Genomic DNA, 14,457 nt, shown 5'->3' with positions numbered 1-14,457 from the left:
AGGGGTATCTGCCTGCTCACCCACCCCCTGGGGGGTCGAGTACATTCGGAAACATGCAGAGAGATGTGGAAACACACACACACGTGTGCTGGGGAACTCGAGGAACAGCCACAGATCAGCCACCTACATATGGGTTTTTACACACACAGTCACACCACAACGCTCCCACTCACACACACGCAAGTTCATTCTCACTTGTGCTCACACACGCCAGTGTTCGCACTCTCCCAGACTCCCAGCATGTCACACCCGTGTGAAGGGTGCCCACAGGACTGTGGCAGAGGGCTGACACACACACAGTCAAGCAGGTGGCTTTGCTGGTGACCCAGGCAAAGTTCCAGAAACAGAGTTGCCCAGAACAGCCAGACAGCAGGGAGGTCACGAATCCAGACTCCAGCCCACCATTTCTGGGTTCAAATCCCCACTTGGATACTTACCAGCCATGCAAAACACACTTGGAGGTCTCAGACATGCTTGGAGACATATGGAGACCCTCACAGCCTCCTTCAAGCTCCACCCACCCTCCCCCACCCCACCCCCCCCACACATCTCCTAACAAGCTGCACCGTGCAACAAGGAAACTGAGGCTTGGGGCCTCAGGTCTTCTCTGTCCAAGGCTGCGTTAGGCCTGAGATGACTGGTGTGAAGGGGCCTGGCAGAGTTCCCGGGCCTGGTTTCATGACTCAGGAGACCCAAATCCTAAGACTGGTTTCATGACTCAGGAGACCCAAATCCTAAGACTGTAAAAGGAGATTTTGTTCATTCATTCATTCATTCGCTCAGCAGATGTCTGCTGCCCACTCGCTGCCCAGCTCCAGGGGGAGCCACTCGGCCCCGGATGAGGTGGTCATGGGTCAAATGTGCCTCATCCAAACCTGCTTCAGTCGTGTCTGACTCTTTTGCGATGCTATAGACTGTAGCCCTCCAGGCTCCTTGTCCATGGGACTCTCCAGGCAAGAATACTGGAGTGGGTGGCCATGCCCTGCTCCAGGGGATCTTCCCGACCCAGGGATCAAACCTGCATCTCTTATACCTCCTGGATTGGCAGGCGGGTTTTCCGCTAGCGCCACCTGGGAGCCCCCCTCATCTGACGATCAGTTGCTATTGACTCTGGGGCCTGATGGTCCTGCGTTTGTTCCCAAGACACCAGTGTAGATTCTAAGATGCTTAGGTCTGGACCTTGTTTGTGGTAAATGACCAACTCTGTCCCCCTTCGGGGCATCTGTCCTAGCTCTTCCCTGTGCCTGGGACAGCCTCCTGGCTCACAGGTCGCCTCTGTGAAGACACAGGAACAGCCAAAGCAAAGGACCCCCTTCCATTCACCGCTCTCTCACCACCTCCTTCCCTGCCCGCTGTCAGCCCCTCCCTGGAACTCTCCATCGCCTATTTGCCCATCTCCTTGGGGGCTTCCCTGGTGGCTCGGGTGGTAAAGAATCTGCTTGCAATGCAGGAGACCTGGGTTCAATCCCTGGGTCAGGAAGATCCCCTGGAGAAGGGAATGGCAACCCACCCCAGTATTCTTGCCTGGAGAATCCCATGGACAGAAGAACCTGGCCAGCTACAGTCTATGGTGTCGCAAAGAGTCGGACACAACTGCGTGACTAACACTTATTGGCTGGAATCTCAGCCCTTCCGGAAGGCAGGAACTTGTTTTTCTCTGTCACTGCAGTGACCAGGGGCATCAGACAGCACCTTACACCCAGCAGGTGCCTGGGAAACAGGTGGAGAGCAGAGAAAGCAATTCTGTAGTTCTGAGACTCAGCTGCTTTTCCTCATTCATTCCTCCTTGGCTGCAGGCATATCCTGGGCACTCACCCTCTGCTCATCAGTGAACAAGACAGAGACCGACCCTACCCTGGGGCGAGGATCGACATCCTAGTGGGGAAGACCATGATGAACACGTCATTTAGTCTGTTAGAAGTTGATGGTGTCTTAAGAAGCAGAGCAGGGTAGGGATGTGGAGTGCCAACGCTTCTTTCATACATTTATCTACCTGAAACTGCTTGCAAAGCAGGAGATGCGGGTTTGATCCCTGGGTTGGGAAGACCCCTTGGAGAAGGAAATGGCAACCCACTCCAGTATTCTTGCCTGGGAAATCCCATGGATAGTGGACCTGATGGGCTACAGTTCATGGGGTCACGAAGAATTGGACATGACTGAGCGACTAAAACAACCAAAGACTGTTCTAGATGCTTTATATCTACCAACCAAGTAAACTCTTACACTAAACCCCAGGAGGAGGTGTGATCACTGACCCAATTTCCCAGATGAGGAAACTGAGGCTCAGAGAGGTGAAATCGTTCACTCAGGGTCACAGAGCTGGAGAGTGGAGGTTGCCATTCTAACCTGCATAGTCTGGCAGCTCAGAAGCCTGTGCACTAACCACTTGCTTCACAGCCTCTCATTAAAAAAAAATAATACTAATTCTAAGAATCCTGCCACAAACTGCTTTCTGAGTTAGATATCGTTCTAGTGACTGTGATTAGAGTTTGTCTCTCCCCAAACTTTCCGGGACTGAAATGGGATGGATGAGAGCTAGATAGCAAGAAGGACTTCCAGTGGCTTCCCTGGTGGATCAGATAGTAAAGACTCTGCCTGCAATGCAGGAGACTTGGGTTTGATCTCTGGGTCGGGAAGATCCCCTGGAGAAGGGAATGGCTACACACTCCAGTAGTATTGCCTGAAGAATCTCATGGACAGAGGAGCCTGGCCCATAGGAGGGCCAAGAGTCTGAGAAGTCGTGTCTGAACACACACACATACACAGGGGAGGATTAGAGGGAGGGGACAGGGCTGGGCCAAGACCTGAGAGCAACTCCGAGAGGAAGCTCTCACATTAGTGTGACCTGGCCTGGCTGGCGAGGGGGCAGCTTGGGAGGTCGGCAAGTGGGGGAGGGGAAGCTCCTCTCTCCCCCTCCCCCACCTTCTCCAGCGCCGACTGGAAATACCTTTCATTTAATCCTTTCTAATTAAACCAATTGAATGTGCCATGGGGGAGAAGAGAAATTGGACGGAAGGTTAATTGTAACTAAAAATACCTCCCCCACTTCCTGAGGTGAGGAACCAGCTGAACCCTGCTTTCTGGGGCAGCCTGTGCAGCGGGTGGGTGTTGCTGAGTGGGGCGGGCCCAGGGAGGTGGGGACTCTAACGGGTCTGCGGCGTGGCCTGCATGCTGGGTGGTAGTGGGTCCGGGTGGTGTGCGTGGGGAGGGGAGGGTGTGTGTGTGTGTGTGTGTGTGGCTGCTGGTGTAGTGGCCGCCACCAGGACTGCGTCCGCCGCCGAGCCTGTTCCTGAAAGGGATGTATGTCATTGGCGAAGGGATGCGTGGTGGCTGTGGCTGTTACGCTGTCCCTCGATATAGGTTGTATGCCTCCGTGTGAGCGTGTGTCCATGACTACGAGCCTCTGGGTGGGACTGTGGGGCACGGTGGGTCTTTGTAACTGGGGACCACCTTGCGTGTGTCCATAGCCTTGGCTGTGTCCCCACCGCAGCTCTTCTCTGCAGACCAGACCTCATGGTGGCCGCCCCTGAACTGGGCAACTTAAACGCAGTGGAGAATCATCGGATCCGGGCGGCTGGGACCAAGACGTGGCAACGAGCAGCCAAAGGCCGGGTGGGCGTGACCACCGCGCGATGGGCGTGACCACCGCGTGTGGGCGTGGCCACCACGAGGGACAGCCCGGTAAACGGCGATCAGAAGAGGCCCTGGTAGTTGATTTTGACACTCCTAAGGGGAAAATAGATACCCTGTTCACTAAGTTCTTACTTGGTCTGTATGCGTGGGAGAGTTTTGGGTCTAGTGAAACAAAGTCAAACCCGAATCCTAAAACCGGATAATCACGGCTCCTCCATCAATCCCCAGGTCACAGATCCAGGACTCCTCGAATGAGGGGAGACCAGGACCCCTCAATTAAGGACCCCAGTACTCTGACCCAAATTCACACTGTTAATCGTTTTACCAGTCTTCCCCAAAGGGACTTGGAGCCTTTGACCAGGGTCACTGTGCATTGGGGGAAAAGAAATAATCAGACTTTCAGGGACTTCCAGACACTGGTATCTGAGCTAACGCTGATTTCTGAAGACCTCAAATGTCACCGTGGCCATCAGTCAGAGGGACCTCGTGGATTTCAGGTGATTAGTTTTTATTCTGCTCAGACGCGTCTCACCGTGGCCCAGGGCATCCCCAAATCCATCGTGTGATAACTTGCCCGATTCTGGAATGCACAATTGAGGTACACATTCTCAACAGCTGGCAGAATGCCCACCTTGGTGTCTGACTGGGATGGTGGACGAGGCCACAGGGCTACCTGGTATGGTCCACAGCTGTGTCTGGGGATGTGTCTGGGTGGGGTCCTGTGGCCAAGCGAGTCTTTATAACTGGGGACCTCCTTGTACACAGCAGTCTCTCTGTGTGCGTGGCTTTGTAGCCTCTTGTGAGTTTCGTGTCCACAGCAGTATGGGGTGGTCGTGAGCGGACGCGCTAGAACGTAGGAGCAGGCAATGAGCTCGGGCTTCCTCCAGAGGGCGCTGGGGCGCCAGAAAGATAGCAGGCTTGTGCCTGCTAGGTCGCTTCAATCGTGTCCGACTCTTTGCGACGCTATGGACTGTAGCCCACCAGGCTCCTCTGTCCATGGGATTCTCCAGGCAAGAATACCAGAGTGGATTTCCATGCCCTTTTCCAGGGGATATCTACGACCCAGGGCTCGAACCCACGTTTCTTATGTCTCCTGCATTGGCAGGCGTGTTCGTTACCACTAGCGCCACCTGGGTGGCTTTACTGGGATATAATTCACATACTATAAAATTCACCGATTGAAAGTGTATCGTTCAGTGCCTTCGGTGTGTTCACAGAGTTGTGCTTCCCTCACCACTGTCGATTCTAGAACATTTTCATCACTCCCTAAATAAACTCTCAACCCCTTAGCACTCACTTTGGATTCCCCATCCCAAGGCCCAGTCCCAGTCAACCACCGATCCCTTCTCTGACTCTATGGATTTGCCTGTTCTGGACATTTCTTATTAAGCAAAATATAATAAGTGTGAATGTTTTGATTATACATGAAATCACTCTACATGAAGTCTTTTGTGTCTGCCTTCTTTCACTCAGCACAGTATTTTCAAGGTCCCTCCGGCTCGCGGCTGATAATATTCCATTGTCCTGGAAGAATGTAGAGCAGAGAAAGGACAGAATTGGGTTTGCGCTTTGCCCCTCAGGCGGCCACGTGGAAAAGTGGACTGGGGGGTGTTATGAGTGGAATTCTGTCCGCCAAAGAGATATACTGAAATCCTCACCTGTGAACGTGACCTCGTTTAGAAAGAGAGTCTTAGCAGACGGTCAAGTTCAGATGAGGTCATGGGGGGTGGGCCTTAATCCAACATGACTGTTAATATGTTCCTTATAAAAATGTTGCTTATTAAAAGGGAACATTTGGACACAGACAGACACTCCAGAAGGAAAAGACAGTCACATGAAGACGGAGGACTGGAGTAGTGCAGATACAAGCCAAGGAATGCCAAAGATCGCCAGCCAATCACCAGAAGCTGGGCGAGACAGGGAATGCTTCTCCTGTGGGTTTCAGGACAGGGGAGCCTGGTGGGCTGCCGTCTATGGGGTCGCACAGAGTCGGACATGACTGAAGCGACTCAGCAGCAGCAGCAGCAGCAGGCCAGGGCAGGGACGTGGGGAAAAAGGCCAGTCTGTCTTTGCGGTGCACAGCCGGCTCTAGTTGCAGCATGTGCGATCCAGCTCCCCAATCAGGGACTGAGTCCAGGCCCCCTGTGCTGGGAGTGTGGCATGTTCACCACTGCACCACCAGGGAAGTCCCAGAGCCAGACTTTTTAGAAGTGAGAGCGCCACCCAATTTCTACATGGCACCTGAAGATAAAGTGCTGAACCCTTGGCTCGTGGCAGGTGGGGAAATGGCAGAACGCACTTGCTCCCAGAGAAGATGGTTACTTTGGCACTGGGAGTGGGAAAAGGAAGTTGCTGCTACTGCTGCTGCTAAGTCGCTTCAGTCATGTCTGACTCTGTGCGACCCCATAGACGGCAGCCCACCAGGCTCCCCCATCCCTGGGATTCTCCAGGCAAGAACCCTGGAGTGGGTTGCCATTTCCTTCTCCAGTGCATGAAAATGAAAAGTGAAAGGGAAGTCGCTCAGTCGTGTCTGACTATTACCGACCCCATGGACTGGAGCCTACCAGGCTCCTCCGTCCATGGGATTTTCCAGGCAAGAGTACTGGAGTGGGGTGCCACTGCCTTCTCCGAAAAGGAGGTTAGTCCTGGGAAAAAAAGAGTGAGCCATTGGCTGCTGATTATTATTAAGATGAGGACGACCTAGATGAACACCAAAGACTAACAACTGAGGCCACCAGTGACCTTGACCAAAGCAGTTGTGTGTGTGTGTGTGTGTGCGCGCGTGCGCGCGCGTGTGCGTGTGTGTGTATAGGGGGAACCCTGGGAGAAGAGGACATGTCATGAGTCTTCTATATGAGCCCAAGGGTTTTACTGGGTGTCTGTGTCCTCTTCATTTAATTCTTCTCTGTAGCTAATCATGAGTATTTCTCCAGGTCATTCTAAATTCTTTCTAAATTAAATTTGCTGGAAGCTGTGCAATATCGCTTTGTTTGGTGTGCCATTCTAATGATTGTAAAAAACCTATTTCCTATTCCACTTCTGGGCTGTTCCTGGTCTTTTTTTCTTCCAATAGCATAATAGCAAACACCTTTGAATATTCTTTTTTTGCGGAAATTCTTATTTTTTTAAGTTTTCTCCATTATATACAATTTAGAAAAGCTGGAAAAAGTAATAAAGGGGAAAAAAGTCCTCTGGAATGCTGCACCCAAGAGGCTTTGAGCATGAGGTTAGTTCAATGAATCCCATTGTGAATGAAGGCAGAGCCCATATGCTTTCTGCACAAAGCATCCAAACATAGACACACTCCGGTTATTACAGGTGCGTCTGACCCCTGGGTTAGTAGACACAGAGGCCTCCCGCCCCCACGACCATGATGATGATTCCTTCTGTCCTATACAGCGCTCTGATGGACCTGCCTTACACTTGCCTCTTCCTTATACTTTTCCCCAAACTCCTGGCCATTTCCTTAGGATACATTCCCAAGATCTTGTACAAGCAGTGGGTCAAAAGTTAAGAGCATTTGTCAGAAGTCTTGAGCACCGATTGCAGAATTTCCTCTCCTTTGAACCATCTGTGCCCAAGCATGCATGCTAAGTTGTTTCAGTCATGTCCAAATCTTTGTGACCCCATGGACTGTAGCCCTCCAGGCTCCTCTGTCCATGGGATTCTCCAGGCAAGAACGCTGGAGTGGGTGGCCATGCCCTCCTCCAGAAATCTTCCCAACCCAGGGATCAAATCAGTGTCTGTTACATCTCCTGCATTGGCAGGTGGGTTCTTTACCACTGGTGACACCTGGGAAGCTCTTTGAACTGTCTCTACTTCTCTCCAATTTCCAAGTGAAGTTGCACGCACTTTGGTGTAATTGCAAACACCCAAATAATGCTTACTATGTGTCAGGCCCTGTTCTAAGCATTTTATATAACATATATGGATTCACTTAATCTTTTCGGATGAACTTAATCTTTGAAACAATCCAGCAAGAAAGATATTCTCATTACCCTCCATTTTGCAGATGGAGCAGGTGATGTCCAGAGAGTTTGGGTAACCTGTCCAAGGTTGCACAGCAACTATGTAGCAAGGTTAGGATTTGAATCTAGATCGTCTGGCTCCTGAGTCCATTTTCTTTTTTTAATATTTATTTTTATTTTTTACTTTGGCTGCACCAAGTATTAGTTGTGGCATGTGGGATCTTTAGTTGTGGTATGCAAACTCATAGTTGTTTGTGGGATGTGGGACCTAGTTCCCTGACCAGGGATCGAATCCATGGCCCCTGCATTGGGAGCTCTGAGTCTTAGCCACTGGACTCACTAGGTGAGTCCCCTAGTCCATGCTGAGTCCATGATTCTACCCTGAGTGGAGACTTTGCTTTTTCTACAACCAAGGAGAGCTCCAGGGCCAAATTTACTCAGCCATTACTCAACTGATGAGAGTCTTTGTGGCTTCGAATTTTTTGTTATAATGAGGTAGATCCAGGTTTTATGGGGCCTGAGGTTCATACGATTTGGGGTGCCCTACTTTGGAAAAATATAGAACTACCAAAGCATAAGGTGCAGGATCTTGAGAAAGGTCCGAACAAGTAAGGGTCCTGAGGCATCGATGGCACCAGCATCACAGTAAATTCCCCTCTAGAGAAACAGCCGAAGCACGTCACACAGTCTGCACATGTGTGCGTTTGCGGTGGAAAGCTTCCTAAAAGCCAAGTTTAGACTTCCCGTCCAGATTCCTAGAGACGTTGCTGCTGCTGCTGCTAAGTAGCTTCAGTCGTGTCCAACGCTGTGCGACCCCATAGACGGCAGCTAACCAGGCTCCTCCGTCCCTGGGATTCTCCAGGCAAGAACACACAGGAGTGGGTTGCCATTTCCCTCTCCAATACATGCATGCATGCTAAGTCACTTCAGTCCTGTCCGACTCTGTGCTACCCCATGGACAGCAGCCCACCAGGCTCCCCTGTCCACGGGGTTCTCCAGGCAAGAATACTGGAGCGGGTTGCCATTTCCTTCTCCAGCCTGGGATATAATACATGCTCAATAAATAGTTGTGGGATGTATTTAACAGGACACAGAAAAACTAACTGTACAGGAAGATTGGACAAACTGAAGTATGTTAAGACTAATAACTTCTGCTCTTCAACAGACATCGTTAAAATAGAAAGGCAAACCACAAATAAAAAGACATTGGTAGTACAGGCATTCAACACGTATTTGTATCCAGACTATCTAAAGAACCTCTGCAAACGAGTGGGGAAAAAAGACAACCCAACAGAAAATAGATCTAACACATAAATGGGTGCTGCACAAAAGAGACGATCCAAATATCCAATAAGCACATGAAAAGATGCCCCACGTCATCATTTGTCATCAGGGAACAGAGAAATGCAAATTAAAAACCACGAAGTGGATCTACTGGAACACTCGTACCGTGAGAGGGAAGGTAAACGATGAACCACTTTGAAAACTGTTTAGCAGTTTCTTTGAAACATAAACATACACTCACCTTAAGTGTAGCAATTACCTAAGGCAGCGATTCCGGTCATTAAGTGTTTACCCAAGAGAAATGAAAACAGGTCCACATGAAACCTTACATATGAACATTCATAGCAACTTTATTTCATAAATAGTACCTCCCCGCTGGAAATAACCCAAACATTTAGAGAATGAAGAGGCTGTGGCATATTCAGACAATGGAATACCACAAAAAGGACATGCTGTATGACTCCATTTATGTGAAATTCTAGAAAAGAGACGGAGAAGGCGATGGCACCCCACTCCAGTACTCTTGCCTGGAAAATCCCATGGACAGAGGAGCCTGGTAGGCTGCGGTGCATGGGGTCTCGAAGAGTCGACACGACTGAGCGACTTCCCTTTCACTTTTCACTTTCTTGCATTGGAGAAGGAAATGGCAACCCACTCCAGGGTTCTTGCCTGGAGAATCCCAGGGATGGGGGAGCCTGGTGGGCTGCCATCTATGGGGTCACACAGAGTCAGACACGACTGAAGAGAGTTAGCAGCAGCAGTAGCAGCTAGAAAAGAGAAATCTAATAAATGGTGACAGAGAAAAGATCAGCCTGGGGCTGAGGCTGCCGTGAGACACTGACCATGAGAGGCAGGAACCATGGAACTTTCTGGAGTTTAGAAAATGTTCTGTCTTGATTGGAATGGTGGTTACACAGCTGTGTTTGCCAAAAATGCACGGACGTTTTATTGTATCTAAACTGGACCTCAATACAGTTAAAAAGAAAATCTCTCTTTCCTGCCTCCCCTCCCCTCCTCTCCCTCGCTCCCCTTTGCAGAGACGACCATTAGTTAAGTTTGCGGTGAATCTGTTTCAGCTGGTGTGCAATGCTATTCAGGTACCTGAGTATATGCAAAGGGCATCCGCGTATGCAGAGGGCGTCCCGGGTGGGTGGCTCGGGGTAAAGAATCCGCCTTCCAGTGTAGAAGACAAAATAAATGTGGGTCCGATGCCTGGGTTGAGAAGATCCCCTGGAGGAAGAAATGGCAACCTGCTCCAGTATTCTTGTTTGGAGAATCCCATGAACAGCAGAGCCTGGCAGCCCATGGGGTCACAAACAGTTGGACATGACTAAGCACGCACGCACGCACACAAAATGTTTCCATTTTTCAAAAAATGGGATCATCTGACACATGGTTCTGTAACTTGCTCCCTTTCACTTAGTATAATTTGGAGATATTTTTTGTGTCAGCACAAAGCCTGCTTTTGTTTGGCATGTCTGCATAGTGGTCCATTATATTGGGTGGGATTTATTAATATTTAAGCAGTTTCATATGGAGAGACATTTAAGCTGTTTCCCATCTTTTGCTCCTACAAATAAAGCCGGCATGAATATCCTTGACCATACGTCATTTTCAGACATACGTGTATCTATAGGATAACTTCCTGGAGGTAGAATCACTAGTCCAAGGGAAGGGGCATTTTTACCAGGTCATTTGATAGATTCTCTCGAATGTCCTACCAAACAGGCTGTACTGAATTAATCATTCTTATTTCCCCTAATTGCAAGTGAATCTTAGCATCTTTGTACACTGTTCTGGGCCATTTCTATTTCCTCTTCTGTGTGGACTCAAATCTTTTGACTCTGTCCTTCCTAGGCTCTTTGTCATTTTCTCATTGGTTTGTAGCAGCTCTTTATATATTCTAGACCTTAAGCTTCATCATAGATGTTACAAACACCTCTCCCAGTCTGCTGCTTGTCTTTTGGCTTTGTTTATGATGACTTTACCCCCTCAAAACATTTCTCTTATTGTCTCTATCCCTTTTCTGTTATGACCCCTGAAAATGACTTCCAACTCAAGGTACTGAAACTAGAGAAATAGGGATTTCCCTGGTGGCGCAGCAGGTAAGAATCTGCCTGCCAATGCAGGAGACATGTGTTGATCCCTGGTCTGGGAAGATTCCACATGCTGTGGAGAAACTAAACCTGTGGGTCCCAACCACTGAGCCTGAGCTCTAGAGTCCGTTCTCTGCAATAAGAGAAGCCGTGGCAAGGAGAAGCAGGCGCAATGTGATGAAGAGTAGCCCCTGCTCCTACTAGAGACTGCACACAGCAAGGAAGACCCGGTTCAACCAAAAATTAAGATAAAATAAATTTTACAAGATTTTAAAATATGTGAAAGAAGGGAGGAAACTCTAAATGCCCAGAGATGGCCGGAAGAGCAACTATCAGAATTGGGTCCCAGCTCCTCAACGGTGATTTCTATGGCCTTCCTTAACAGTTCCAGAAGCTCTTACTATCCTTTAGTTCCCCAGAGAAACATGTCTATTCTGATAGGTGGCCCAGACTGACCAGGATTAAGTGCTGGCGAGGCTCTTGGGGAAATGGGTGCTTTCATCTTCTTTGAGGGGAATTTGTACCACTTCAGTGTAGCGGGATCCCTCACAATGCAAAGTTGATAGGCATTCATTCACCAAGCTTTAAAAATTTGCTCTTGAAGCATGATATACAGAAAAGTGCATGCATCTTTGGCTTGGTGAATCTTCCCAGAAAATGAAACCCACCTGCGCCACCAGCATCCAGACCAAGAAACAAACCGTGAGCGCCCCCTCCAGCAACCTGGTTGGTGCTGCCGTGACCCCCACTAGGTTGCATGGAGCTGTGGTTTAGGCCCTTCTGTTCTAAGAATTGATCACGATTTACTTAACTATTCTTTTGTCGATAGGCATTTGGTGGGGTTATAGTTACAAATAATGTTATTGCCAACACACAACACACTTGTGCATTTCTGCAGAGTGTGCGTTTACAAGTGGAACTGCCAGGTCATAGAGGACGCGCCCAGGCTCAATTTTAGGAGATTCTTGAATTTTTTCCCCAGTCATTTTACCAATTAACACTCCCACCAGCAACGTATGGGAACTCTGCTTGTGCCACATACTGACTTAGCATTGGGTTTTTTATGTTAGCCGTTCTAATGAGCGTTATTGTGATATTTATTGCAGTTTTAATAGCATTTCCCTGACAGCTAATGATGACAAGTACTTTTTCATGGGCTTATTAACCATGTTTTTCTATTTTGGGGGTTTATATTCAGTATTTGCCACTTATAAAGCAAATTCAAACCTTATTGACTTGAATTTTTTGTATAACATAGTTTCTATATCTATGTAATATGTACAGTTAATTATATGACATATTTGTCATATATATATTTTCTCCAAGTCTACACTTGCCTTTGCATTTTTTGTTATTTTTCTTAGTATCTTTTGTAGGGCAGTTTTCTAATTTGGTTTAGTTTAATTATCATGTTATTACTTGTACTTTTGTTTTTATTATTGATTCTAATTGTTTATTAATTTTATTTTTATATTTATTTAATTATTAAACTTAAGTCCAGGACTTCTGTATCAAAATGAACCTTCTGAGAAAAATAGTTCAGCTGCATTCACTTGTCAGAGAAAAAAAACGCTGGAGCAGAGAAGTTAAGGGGCTTTATCCAAGGCCACAAGGTATTGAAATCTGTCAAATGCCTTTTCTGTTTTTAATAGGGTGAATCACACTAATTGACTTTTTTTTTTTTTTTGGTTTAGTATGGTTTATTAAGCTGTGCCTTAGTACAGACGCTGGGGCTTGCCCATGGTGCTCTTAATGTACAAGGCCCTGACGTTCTGCCAATTTTTCTTGAGCAATGATACCAGGAAGTTGACAGCTAAGTGGATGTTGTACACAAGCTCATCATCTGTCATCTTCACGTGGCCAACAGCCACTGCCAGACACAGCACCTTCTTCATCTGGAACTTGATCGTGGACTTCACTTCATCAACTTTGGCCACCATGTTCTCATTGTGGGTCAGCAAGGAAGAGAACTTGCCAGCCTTGTTCAGCCCTGGGCCCAGGATTCAGGAGATCTGTTTGATCAGAGACTCTGAAGCCAAAAAGGCATCATATTTCTTGGCCAGCTTCTTGACCAGTTTCTTATTCTCGTTGAGTTTTTTCAGTGCCTCGATGTCCATGTCGGGGATATCCACAGCCTTGGCCTCATCACAATGCTGCTGGTCCCCCAAGACACACACGGAGAACTTGGGGCAGGGAGTGGACTTAAGCCTGACGGTGCCCGAGAAACGTTTGTCCTTCTGAGGGTCATAGTTCTTCAGGCTGATCTGAAGCGCCACCGTCTCCAAAAACTTTCTGCGCTTTCGCTGGTTCCCGTGCAGGACTTCCCGCACCGCCTCGTAGAGGGGGTCGCAGGAGACTTTGCTGCTCATGGTTCCCTACGCCGCGATAACCGGAAAAGAGAGTTAATTGACTTTCAAATGTTGAATCGACTTTGTTTCACTAGAGGAAATGCCACCTGGCCACGATGTACTACTGTTCTTTATCTGTGGCTGACTGTGAGTTGTAACCTCGAGGAAGGGGTTCTGGGTCTGGTTCTGGCATCAGGGCAGTGCTGGCCCAGAGGCGTCCTCTTCCACACTGTGAATGAGCCGCTGTTGAGTGTCATGCCTTCAGTCGCCGTCTGCTGGAGGTCACCAGTGAACCCATTCAAGCCTGTCCTCTGCGTCTCTAACTACGAATTAAATTGCCTTAGTATTAAGTTGGCCAAAAAGTTCATTCGAGTTTTTCCGTAGGCTGCTATGAAAAACCCAAATGAATTTCTTTACCAACCCAACAGATACACAGCATTGTGCCGTTTATCTATTTCTTCTTGGGCTCAGGTAGTTTGTGTCTCTGTTTCCTTCTTGCTGGGTCTCGTTCTTTCCTCTACCCCACGATGGTCTCTGTCTTGATCACATCCATCCTGCCTCACCCAGATTTCAAACCTGAGTTGCAGAATTTACTTCCACCGTTGTTTACAGCATTCCCTCTCATTTCACGTCCGTCGGGGAGATGTGGTCAAGGAGTCCCGAGGGGACGGCTGAGACCTGCCCACGGACAGCACAGCAGAACGGCCCCCGTCACCAGGCAGCCCATGGGCCGCAGAGCACTGACCCCACCCCACCCAGCTCCTAAAGCCACACACGTGAATGGGCCAGGCCGGGGTCTCTGAGTTTGAGGGAAAGCAGAGGCCGTGAGACAGACTGAGAGAGAGCAGTCGCCAGGGGCGATCAGACCCTGGACCTGGAGTCTGAGGTCCCTGTTCAGCCTCAACTCCTGGGGTCTACCCCAGGACACATCAGGTGGCCGCTGCAACAGGAGGGATAAGAGTCAGGCCACGGGGAGGACCAGCAGAGACGGTTGTGATTTCTGGATGTGTGTACACACGTGCTCAGTCACGTCTATGCGACCCCACGGACCACAGCCTGGCAGCCTCCTCTGTCCATGGGGATTCTCCAGCAAATATACTGGAGTGGGTTGCCATTTCCTTCTCCAGG

The 14,457-nt window shown here is 48.8% G+C and overlaps 1 pseudogene; it reads right to left on the bottom strand.

The window, feature by feature from the left end:
- Positions 1-12,681: 12,681 nt before the first annotated feature.
- On the bottom strand, positions 12,682-13,484 carry LOC138096440 (large ribosomal subunit protein uL1 pseudogene; annotated as a pseudogene).
- Positions 13,485-14,457: the final 973 nt, after the last annotated feature.

This window comes from Capricornis sumatraensis, chromosome 20 (assembly GCF_032405125.1).
Source record: "Capricornis sumatraensis isolate serow.1 chromosome 20, serow.2, whole genome shotgun sequence".
In the NCBI taxonomy this organism is placed as follows: Eukaryota; Metazoa; Chordata; class Mammalia; order Artiodactyla; family Bovidae; genus Capricornis; species Capricornis sumatraensis.
This window is presented reverse-complemented; position numbering and strand designations above follow the sequence as displayed.